Consider the following 12221-nt stretch of genomic DNA (forward strand, 5'->3'; position numbering starts at 1 on the left):
CCAGTGGTCCCATCTCCCACCTTTGCCAAGGATTCAACTGTCTTTGAAACCTCTGTTCTCATTTGTTAACCTACTTCTCTCTGAAACAATTGTTTATTTGCTTCCATTTACAGATATGCATTTCCTAAAGATAGCAAAAAGTGAAATGCCAGCACAAACACCAGAAATCTTATAAAAATTTGGCATCGAGTATTGTGTCATACACCCATGGAACAATTACTGTCAGTAAGTTCACAGGGGTGCACTGAGTGACAAATAGGACCTCCTTTGTTGCAGATCTAGCTCTAAGGAATGGGATCTATTGTTTAATTATGAAACATAACAAGCTTTCTTTAGAAAAATGACTTTTCCAAGAAACTGTGTTATCCTCAGTTATCAACAGTAGTGTGAAATAGAACTCAATATTTAGACATAATATTTCTTGCATGTGGATGCTTTGACAGGATCAGGTCCTTCAAAATAGAACTTTTAGTGCACAGTTCTTTATGTCTCTGTGTAAACTACCACAGTTATCTGAAGTTTTCACACTTATATCTGAAGCATCAATTATAAATCAAAGCATTCAATGTTCAGTCAGTTTCAAATTATGAATGCTCTTGATCATATTTCCTCTTACAGCTTTTTTGACAAACTATAAGACAGAAGATTTTTTTAAGCCTAATCTTTACTAAATAATTGGGTATGTAATTGTTATGTTTTTGCATTTATGAAAAGGAACCATATATTTTCATTCTGAATTCTTTTTAGGCTAAGGGATCAACAAAACCAAACAAAAATCTTTTTGAGACCGGACTGTGTATCTCTCCTGTTAGCAAAGATCCTTCTCACAATATCCACAGATTCATTAGAGACAAAAGTTAAAAGAAATATGTCAACACAGAGACATTATTAAAAAATTACAGTTTGGGATACACGGCATATATGAAATTTAATGTACCAGAAGTACTGTAATGGGAAATTACAGTTTGGCAAGTACCGATGCCATTCTGATTTGATACACAGTCCTTGCTAGTGTTTTAAGAAGCCATATCATTTCCTTTTCTAGCCACTAAAAAATTCCCGATTCAAGAGGTGAATATTGACTATGACTAAGCTGTAGGCCAATATTTATATGAGTGAAAAATAAACCTTGATATGGAGTAAAATAAATGTCAGTATTTGGTACAAGTCTGTGCATATACACATACCCTTTGGCTTTAAATCAAGGTAGATGCTTCCCTGCCTCAGAACTGCTCTGTACCTCCCTGCAGTACATTTCATCAATGCAGACCCACGATGAAGACCCAGTATGAAATACTATCCTCTCTTCTGCAACCAGAAGGAATAGAAATTGTGGCACATTCCTGTAACAACACACTCCTGTGATTCATTAGCAGCAACGGCATAACAAGCAAGATGACTTGTTCAAGAAATGTGTTCTTCATACATAGTTCATGCGGAGGCCGTTCTTCACTTTTATCGACCAACCATAATTAACTCTGGATTTCTTCATCTCTAAGATGATAACTAATCCCCAAGAAACCTCCTCTTCTGGACTGCTTTCCTACAATTAGTTCAGTTTTTTTGCTACAAAGAGCGATGCTTTCACCAAGATGTTCCCTGTCTCTCCCAGTCTGGGAGAGCTAGCTAAAACAGTTACTATATTTTTATGCCATTCTCAGCTGTGGAAATCTTGGACAAGATTCACCGTTCACTGAAGTAAGTGGACAGCCTGCCATTGATCTCAACAGATAAAGTATCTGACCTTTTATGTGCAAGTTTTTGTTCCTAAAGAAAATCCAAGAATGACTAGAAAAGAACTATTGGAGGTTACCAAGAGCTAGTGCAGTCAATTTTTTCCACTTGCGACTTTTTTCCTTTCCTCATATCCTGGTAACTTTCTAGATTTGTGGGAAATTCTTGAATTTGAAGACAGAACCTTCTACTATTTTTGTAAGAGACAGGCATGAAAACACAACCAATTTTTTGTACAGTGCTCTCCTGCAGGATGAATGTAGAGGACAGCATGGCAGAGAGAGATGATGAAGGACACTTGGCAGAAAAGGTGTCTTTTCAGGAGATGCACTTTCTTCACCCTGTTTTGTTTCTTCCTTCTTCCTGCACTAAGAACTATAGAACAGATTTCGATACAATAATGAATATTGTAATAAACCTTTTAAAAAAACTTTTACTTTTCCAAACATTAATATTTACCCACTATAATTGATATTCTGGTTTATCTTTGTTGGTCACTGGAAAATTCCATAATCATGGTTTTGTAATTACACACTGTATCTTCTCATGGCACACCTTAATTGTTGCACTTCCTAAAAGTAAGTATTTGATTTCACAACCTTTTTCAATGTAATGATAAAAGCATATACATCTATGGGATTGCATATAGTTTGCTGTCAAAGTGAAAACCACAGTATATAGAAAAAAAACAAGTAATTTGTACATAAGATTTAATTATAGCTCAGACATGTAACCTCAAGCATTCTCCAGTTTATCTGCTATATCCTAGTTAAAAAATACTTATCACATGTAAACAATGAGTTAAATACCATTAATTAAGGAATTGGCACTAACTATACCTTTTAAAGCTTAGGGTTGGAGTATAGAAATATACCTTCTCTTGCATTTATGCAAGAAAGAATAGCACTCTTCATACTTAATGGAAATACATACAAAATTTAGTGACCTTTTAAGTCTCTGATGATTCTGGCATGTGATATTGTCACACATTTAATATGAGAAGCTGTGTCTAACTATTATGCTTCCTAATTCCACATGTGCGACTGATGTTGAAAGCATGCAATATTTCTAACTCATCATCTGACCAGTGAAATAGAAGTGGTACTAAACATGATGAAATGTTGAATACCACTATAATGAAAAGGTTTAATTGCACCAGATGACCATTTGCACTGTTTCAAACTAAAACACTATTTCATATGCAGGAGAGAGACATTTCATCATCACAAGATTTGATAACCATAATATTAGTAACAAAGTTATAAGTGATAACAAGCAGGTCATCCAAAACAGAAATTTTCATTTGCCACAGTTTTGAATACACTCTTAAGTTCTTCTGTTGTTCTCGCATCTAAAGAGCCATGACGTCACTGCAACTCCCCAGAAGTGACTCCACATGAACCTGGGGGATTAAGATCCATCATCATGACAACTCAGAGGAAATCAGCACAAGCTGGAACTGGAATAAGCTCATCTCTTCACCCCCAAATATATTTTACATGCACGCACACTGCAAGTTCACTTCACTTAGCCGGTGATATGATCCCCCTAATGTTTTCCTGTGGTATTTTAAATTATATTATGAGCAGGGAAATCATTAGGGAACAGACCAAAACTGGCTGAAAGGTAGAAAAGGGTGGGTTTTCTTGTTTTGTTTTCATCCACATTAATGGCTATATGCACTGAGTAATCTTTGTGCACACATGTAAATGCTCAGGACTGTACCTCATGTTGCAGCAGAGAGGACCAGGGAACCCAGCAGACAAGGACCACACTACCTGTCAAGTTATCAATGCACTAACACAGCCCAGTGAAAGAGCCCTCTACCGTGGCTGCAGTCATCCAGAAAGAAAAACTGAACTATAACACAATACACCTATCAAATATTATTGGACAAGTTCAGTATGGGCACGTACGTACAAAACTAGTTCTCTGAAGATTTGGTTTATTTGTAAGTAGGTATGTGGCTGTAGTCAGCCATAAAGTTTCAGTTCCACTAGATACATCTTCATAGAAGTTGTGAATCAAAGCCAGCATTACACTCTGAACTTAGATGTAACTTCGGTGCAGTAATTAAAACCTAAAAGATTTAGGCATAAACATGTAGCAAATGATGAAACCCTACATATGCAACACTGAAACTAGACCTTCACATATTTGAAGTTGATCTACATAAATAGCCCACAAATATTTTAATTCAGCAAGGCTAAAGACTGTGGGAACAAGCTGAGGGGAGAAGGTTTGACTGTTGTTTTCTGAAGAGCAGAGTTAACTGTTCCACAAAGCTAAAATCTAAATCTGATAATTCATCATCATTTTACAACACCAGAATTAAACTGAGTTTCTCTAACACTGAACCCATGCAACGGAAAGAAAAATCCACATTCAAAGCTTACAACAACACAAAGCATGAAAAACCTTCAAATTGTTTTTGCCTTATAGAGCTGAAGAAACATACTAATTTTGATAACTTTCCTTACGATTTAGCAAACACAGAAGTACGTTTGCATGCTGAACAAGTTAATTTGGATTTTTCCTTAATCCCAAGATTTCAGGGAAGAGAAAAATCACCCTTCACCCTTTCCTTACTCCTGTTGCCTTCAAAGATGACCAAAGTTACTGAATATGTCAGACTCATAGGTTGGAATAGTAGGAGATATTATACTCTTTTCACTACTTGTTCATAGAGAAGGCTCAAATTAAAATGCTAAGATTTGAAAATTAGAAATGAATGAAAAGCGTAATCCTCAATAGGAACTCTCTCTAGTTGTTAGAAAAAGTAGATATAAAACCGAGCAGGCTAGTAGACAGCAGATTTATACTTTATTGCCAGTAAAGCTGTATGTTAAAACAGCCGGTGGGGTGGAATCATTTCCCACAGATCATGAATCAGTTGCTTTTCAACAGCGTGCAATGTTCAACTTGATACTACAACCAAGACTAATGCCACGCTACCTTCTAATTGAAGTCAATTTGCATTGTATTTTGGAATTAGACTGATTTCCAGCTCACTTGTTTTGGGAACTAACCAGATCATCAGGAAAAAACAGATAAAAAATATTGGAGTGACATTACATAATGAATGGGAACTCATTACACATCACTGAAGGTCTGATCCTTCTAATTCCCATAAGCAACGCTTAATGAAATGCCCATTCCTGCTCACGTGCAGAACAAGGATTCACGAGCAAAGATTATTCACTTAAGTATTTACAAGATGAGATCTTCTCTTTAATCTTCTAATTACATTATCACATACACTTATAAGTCACAGTGTTAATAGCCTTATTTTATGGCATTATATTTACATTCTCTCAGTATTTTAAAAAAATTACAAAGTCATATAGCAATAATTATTTTCTTTACTCACCCTGCTAAGGCTTTAAATGTCATTTCTGAAAACTTTCACTGCAGCATTAACTTGAGTTTCTATGAATACAAGCTGATCCTAGTAGGATTGCCAGTGTTAGTTAAGGATTAAGTAATGACTGAAAGGTTTTTTGTTGTTATTGCTGAAGTCAAATGAATAAATGTTTGCAGGATGAAACCCTAAATCAAACCGTAATCCTGGCTGCCTAATATAGTTAAAATTAGATTTTTAAGTAAGGTCAAAGAGACTGTTATTCACGCTGCTTGTTTATTCTTAAATATTTCATTTATCTGTGCTAATATACAATAGCAAATCTTTGATGATCTAAAACACTACTCTGTAATATACAATAATCATTTAGTATTTGACAACAATGCACAGTATGTTAGGTTTTGCAGACAGCATGGAATAAATAGTATGAAAACTGCAACTTGCAGGTATGATTTAAGAGATCATCTCTACCTTATTCAGTTAGGGAAGAAGAGAAGAAGCATCACTTATGGAATGGCTTGAGCATTTTGTCCCTTGGAAACTAAACAAAACTGTAGAAAACAATTTTTATTCAAAGGCAATAAGCAAAACCAGGTAGCAGGTAACAGTTCCTGACAATGAGATGACAGGGACATTGCACCTTGCCCCCATGGAGATGTGCACCCCTCACAGAACCACTACAATATCCCAGCACTAAGGTGAGTGGTCTGCAAAATAGATCTTAAAGCCCTTTTTCCATAGTACTCCTCATAATTAAAGCAGCAAAATGGCTAACTTTCTTGCCTATATTATGTAGCCAATAATTTTGTAATTCTGTTTGTAATTTCATTTTAGTTTTCTACCTCCTTAAAGCCTTACAAACTCTACGGCCCTTCCTGTCCAATGACAACAGCAGCAGCCCATGTTTCAGCCCACTGCAGTGAATGAAGCTGGGAAAAAGAAAGAGCCAGAGATCTGTTTCTGCATCTAAGCCCTGAGCAGCCTTGTTTACCAATGTCATTGATGACAAACTTGGTAATTTCATTTCTTCATAAATATTTGAATGCTACATTTTGCTAGGTAGATATCTGCTCATTTGATCTAATGGCTGTCCTTTCGAAAATGTCATAGAAAGCCATTAGCATAGCTTCACCAGTGTTAAATGGGTAGACATAAATGGTGATTGCTGAGAACAATATCCTTTGCCCACAGCATAGTGATGCAAGGGTTGGATAATTTTATTACCTTTAATAGCATTTGCAGCTATGCAAGCTAAGCCAATGACATGGGTAATCAAATCTCAGGCTTGTAAGTTGACCACCTGTGGCTATCAGGAAAGGAATCCCCACTACCATAGGCCCAGGCACAGAGGCGAGGGAGAAGGATGAGAAAATTGCTGTGGATGGCACACAAATTTAGTTTTCATCAGAACTAATCTGAACCATTGCTCATTCTTAGAAGATCTTATGTGCTAAGTGTGGGAAACCTCTGAAATCTCCCTCTTGCCCCTGCACCTTCCAGATAGCCAGTCTACTGCTTTGGCAGTGCTCTCATCTGTCTGTAATAGGGAGGTGTGCTGGCCTGCCAAGAAGGGTGAATGTGGCCCCATGAATAACAGACATGTTATGCTCAGCATTGCTCTGGGACTGAAAAAGACCGTAAGTGCGAAGTTTTCCATTGGAAGTGGTGGTCCTCGTGCCATCAGTAACTGCCCTGGAAGAAGCAGCACAAAGAATGTGGGAAGGGCTTCAAGGCATGTTCTGTTCACTTAAGACCATCTCGCTTCCTGAACTGCTGACTAATTGTGCAGGTTAATCAGAATTTAACTGGGAATAGAGAAAGTAGCGACCTCAAAACTAGTAAAGTAAAACTGAGGTTGTCAATATTTTCCAACTTACATAGCAGTTTGTTATTTCTCAGCCTGCTGTTTCTGTGGTCTCATCTCTGCAGACCTCGGCTCCTCCCTGAACGCAGCACAGTGCTGCACTTCTGGAGTACAAGTTCAGAGGGACTTTATGCCTCTACATTGAAACTGCATAAATATACTGTAAATAATACAGCTCATACGTGAAAAGATGGAACGTGAAATACTTAGTCCTGATCTACTGCATATTTGAGGTAAGATCTATTCCATGTCAGCTACCATGGCTACTAAACCTTGAACTTGAGACACGGGGATATGCTAAACCAGGTAAACAACAAAATATTTTTCGAACAGGTAAATGACAAGGCAGAAATCAGCAAACATGAAGGTAATTTTATTTTTGGTGATGTACTCCCTTCCAAGATCACTGCATTGCAGAAAGCATTTAGCTTGTCATGTTCTTCTATTATTTTATTTTACACTTCATTCGTTTCTATTACATACCCTTGCACTTTATTATTAGGGTGTTCTGTTGTTGCAAACAGATGCACTGAATTCTGATTCAGTTATTCCAGTGGAAGTTTTTTTGTGTGTCAGCCTTTAAAGTGAAACAAATGAATCACTGTGATACTCAACAGCTTTAATAATATATGTTGACTCTTGGGTATTCATGGCCTTTAGATGCCTAAAAATAATAATGCTTTTATATTAAAAAATGAATATTGATTAATGAGATGTATTTTTTTTAAGTAGACAAGCCAGTAGCTATACTTGTCATAAAATTTGTTATGAATCACCTGATGTATATACCAAGCAAAGAGATACCAAGCAAATTGAATTCTTCCACTGCAAAATGCCTTCCTGTCATAAGCATATGTCCTCTGTTGTCCTTACCATGGAGGACACATTCAGAAGTACTGACAAACCAACTGTCCTCCCTGGTGTACTTAAATTTATGCATATGTAATTTCCAGAAAAGGTTCACCAATATAGTCGCCACCTGTGAAAACAGCAAGCTTCTACTTTAGTTAATATCCCATCATCATAAGAGTTCCTTTATCTGCCACTGCTATTATTGGAAATATTAGTCATCTTCGAGAGCTGAAGATATGCTTATTAATTATTTGCAGATATATAGTTTTTCAAGCAAAATACACACTAAACTATCATCACTGTATTGAAACAACCTAAAGCATTGCCAAGACAACAGGACCCTCAGTATCCTCAAATTTGACTGTACAACCAACTTCAGATCAAACGGAAGAAATATGCACAAACTGATCCTTTCATGTGATCGAAGAAACAACAAAAGGAAGCTTACATCGATATGCGCAATACCCTGAACAAGACAAATGTGAACAATAACAAAGCAGGATATTCAACACGAAGATACTACCTAATACTAGAGTTAAGTTAAAGTACATTTCTGTAGATAAACTATACACACAAGACCTGTTGAATAAAAAGAAATGTAATTCCATACAACCTTATTTTCACATTCATCAAACCAAAGGATTTCTCTGGACTTTGAAAAGAATCACCAGGCAGCTGGGGGCCGAGCACACGGATGCAGAGCCAGGTAACATGCTGCTGGTACTAGCCACTCACCTGAAGAGCACCCCCAAACATTTTGATGAGTTTATTTTCCCCACATGGAGTTGCTGCTCTTTAAATTAAAGGATCTAGAGAATCGTGCTATATTTATTTTTAAAGCATTACCCTTTTATTGCTCCATCACATTTCATTAACTATAATTTAAGATTATTGCAGTTACTCCCATAGTACTCAAAACCAATCAAGATGACATAATCTGGTTATATCTTGCTTCTGTAATCTCTCCCTCCAAAATTTAACTTATTTCGCCATAGTTAAAAAATCCACTAAGAGTAGATGTAATAAATCTGCAGGTAATAAGCATGGAGAATTTTACTTAGAGGCTTCTAGAAAACCCATCATGTCTTTTCATACTGAAATGTATTCTCTAGGAAGAAAGCTTATCTTCTCACTGTGTTTCACATGAAAATTTTCCTCAGTCATACACATCATGATTTTCTACATTTTCTCTCATAACTCCTCGTGGAACACTTTTGATTCAGAAATACTCTAAGTAGCCTATTGCTAGCACAATGACTTCTTTCAATAACATGTAAAATATGGGCACTTCCATCAGTCTCAGGTATTCTCCCCTAATCTTTTAGACGAAAGAAAATTATGTTATTCTGGAGAAAAAACACAGATTTTTATCCAAGAAGCAACAACCCAGTGCTGCAGTAACGCAATTTATTTCTGTATTTCTCATTCTTTGTAGCAAGAAGTAACTTGTTCTTTTCACTCACCAGATCTACTACAAAAGAGTGGCTTACAGCGGAAGTCAGCCTAATGCAGGGCATACGACAGCATTCCTTAAATCTAGAGGTAGCAACAAGCTGTTCCTTCCCAGTGATCTGTTTGTGAATAAATACTTTTACCAGTATGCCTGGTAGCACTTAGGACAACAATCTACAGATCTAAAAAGGCATTTTTCCTTGAACAGATCTCTTATCTTGTAGAAAAGCATTTGCTATTTAAAATTTATTTTCAGGGAGCCAAAACGGTTATTAAAATTATAAGGGAAATAGAATTCATAATTATGCAAATGATCCTGATTTATTTACATATATTGACAACCAATACAAACTATGATCTTATTAGGAGGCAGTAATTGGAATCAGTCACCAAAAACCTTACAAAAAAAAGCCAAAAAGCCATGCTGTTCTTCAGTATCCATTCTGTCTCTGCTTGTAAACATTCAATTATATCTATTTGCAAAAATAAAGTCTATCTCATTTAGCTCAAGTAGAATACAGCTTTATAACCCTATTTTAGATTGTGCCATCCCAGCATTTTCCACGAATGTACAAATTTGATTATAAATTTTCTGTAGAATACAAATGTATATAAGAAAAACAAAAAACATTTCCATTGTCAGAAGGATCAGGATTTCAAAAAATAGTAATACTTGGTAACTGAATCTATGTGGGAAAATTTAGGCAGCAGATTTACCAAGTTGCATCTTGCAGATGAAGAAATCAAACAGCTGTGGAAACACTGGACATTTTCCAGCAGGGGAAAAAAGCTGAATATTCAGAGATCTCTGAAAAACAAATTACAGTAATACTTTGCATGCCGAGTCAATTTTGAAATAACGTTTTGTTTATTAACACATCTTTAAACTACCAAGTTTAGGAAGTCTTGTAGGACAAAACACTCAGCATTACCCCATCCAAATCAAGAAAGAAAAAAAAAAACGGTACTTATGTAGGATTAATACATTACAGTATGTGGAAACATACTGTATAAATTAGAAATAATTTTCTACAGACATACAACTCACAAGCCCTCAACACTTTTCCTAAATTCAGGTTAATTTAATCGTGGATTTCTTTTATAACCTCTGAAATGCAGGACTTCCTCCTCCTTATATGATGTTAACACTCAAAAAGCAACCTTTAGAAGCTCTACAAAGACATTAAATTTCAAATTGCCAACAAACTCTCTCTGGAAGGAAATTCTTTTCAAGTCATTTTTCATTTGTCCCAGATGGAATTAAATGCAGCACAGAATATAAAGCTGCTGCAATTTTATGTTATAAGAACAGTGAAGAATGAGGAGGTAAGGTCTGAATGACTGTGGATCGTACACCCCAGGAAAAAGAACCACTACAGAAACCGCAGAGATATTGCAGCTCAGTGTTACACCAAATGCTTTTAATGTATATTTAGTTCAGCAGTTATTGCATGGCAATACAAAAACAGTGATTTATTTTGTTTGTAACTAAAAGTAAAGTAGACAAATAAAATGAAGAAAATTTACCTTTTTCCTACAGAGAGTTATTCGGGACTATCAGCAGACAGATTCAAACATTTCACTGATCTGGTCAAGTGTCAGTGCTTCCAATTTCTAATTTCCCCGGGTCTACACAGATAGTTTTATTATTGCCAGCTTCAGTCATGAGATGGATGAGTGCATTTAAGACCCAGAAACAGTAGGAAAAGCCTAATGCAGGGTGCCTTCACAGCTAACTCCCTTTGTAATGCCTTTTGCAAAGAGACTTTCTAATGTAGCTATTAAATATGTTATCTCAGCTTTCCAGTCTGATGTTTTGTAAACTTCAAAACTACTTGAGTAAGAAAACAGTCAGCTCTGTCATTCACTTAAAACCATTCCCTGAAAAACAGTCGTAATATACGCTAGTGAAGGAGATGTGATTTGCTCTCCATTAATTTTTGCTTAGGAACATCAATGTACATTGGCAACCAATATCTTCATGCATTTTTTTTTCCTTCAAGAGAAGAAATCACTGGGGGATCTGTAATTAGCTTTCCCCCCAGGTTTCAATATAGACATTAGCACAGGACAAGTACTCTCCAAAAACGTCCATTTTCCTTTTGTGGAAGAGGATGCACTCATTACCTGCCTCTCTCCTAGCACGAGGAAACAAAGAGCGCAATCTCTGAAGCTCTTGACAGAATCAAAGGCAGAGGAGAAAAATAAAACAAAACAAAACCTGTCCAGCTGAAGGTTTAAAAGAAAGGGGAACACCACCAGACAGCACATCCTGCTGAGACTCTAATGCATGCAGCCTCTAAATATGCCTCGTAGGACTGGAATAAGGAAACTGTGTAAGAGGAGCAGATGGGAAAAAGTCTAAAAATAAGTACATAGTGTGGAACAGAGAGGTTGCATGTTCTAGTAGGAAGAAAAGAGAAGCTTGAAGCAAACTGTTGTATAAACAGACTTTAAAGAAAGCAAGCATGACCTCACTAAAATGCTTCCTAATGATGTGGTTTCAAGATAGACACAATCTAGTCTCTTCGTGATAAAATGCATTAATCAGCAGAATGACAACAGCTTATAAAGCTTCTAAAAATAACACATAAAACTGAATAATCCCAAGTCACATTGTCATTAATAATTGAAAATTTAGCCAATAAAAAGTTATTGCTGAAAATTTATTAGTGTAATTGAAAAATGGAAATATACCAAAACTGAAATCTCATTTTAGCGTAGGGAAAAAAAATGGTATTTTCATATTTTCATTCTTATTTTAAAAGAAGCATTCCCCTTCCTGCTTTCAGCAAGTGTTCTCAATACAGAAGTGAATCCTAGACAAACAACCCCCTTCTTAGACCTGCTTCAATCTTTTGAGCAAAAGGACTTCCACAGATTGGATGCAACAAGTCATCCTGGGATAAAAGCTGACTGCACTTAAAAATCAGAGGGTTAAATTAAAGAAGTAAACCA

At 36.2% G+C, this 12221-nt stretch overlaps 1 long non-coding RNA gene across 1 annotated transcript in view; it reads right to left on the reverse strand.

The window, feature by feature from the left end:
* Positions 1–2199: 2199 nt before the first annotated feature.
* LOC121070090 overlaps positions 2200–12221 on the reverse strand; it is a 76953-nt gene continuing 66931 nt past the window's right edge. Inside the window, exon 3 of the long non-coding RNA XR_005819881.1 lies at positions 2200–3136. This is a non-coding gene — a long non-coding RNA (uncharacterized LOC121070090). The remainder of the gene's footprint in view (positions 3137–12221) is intronic.

Source organism: Cygnus olor, chromosome 4, assembly GCF_009769625.2.
Source record: "Cygnus olor isolate bCygOlo1 chromosome 4, bCygOlo1.pri.v2, whole genome shotgun sequence".
NCBI classification, from domain to species: domain Eukaryota; kingdom Metazoa; phylum Chordata; class Aves; order Anseriformes; family Anatidae; genus Cygnus; species Cygnus olor.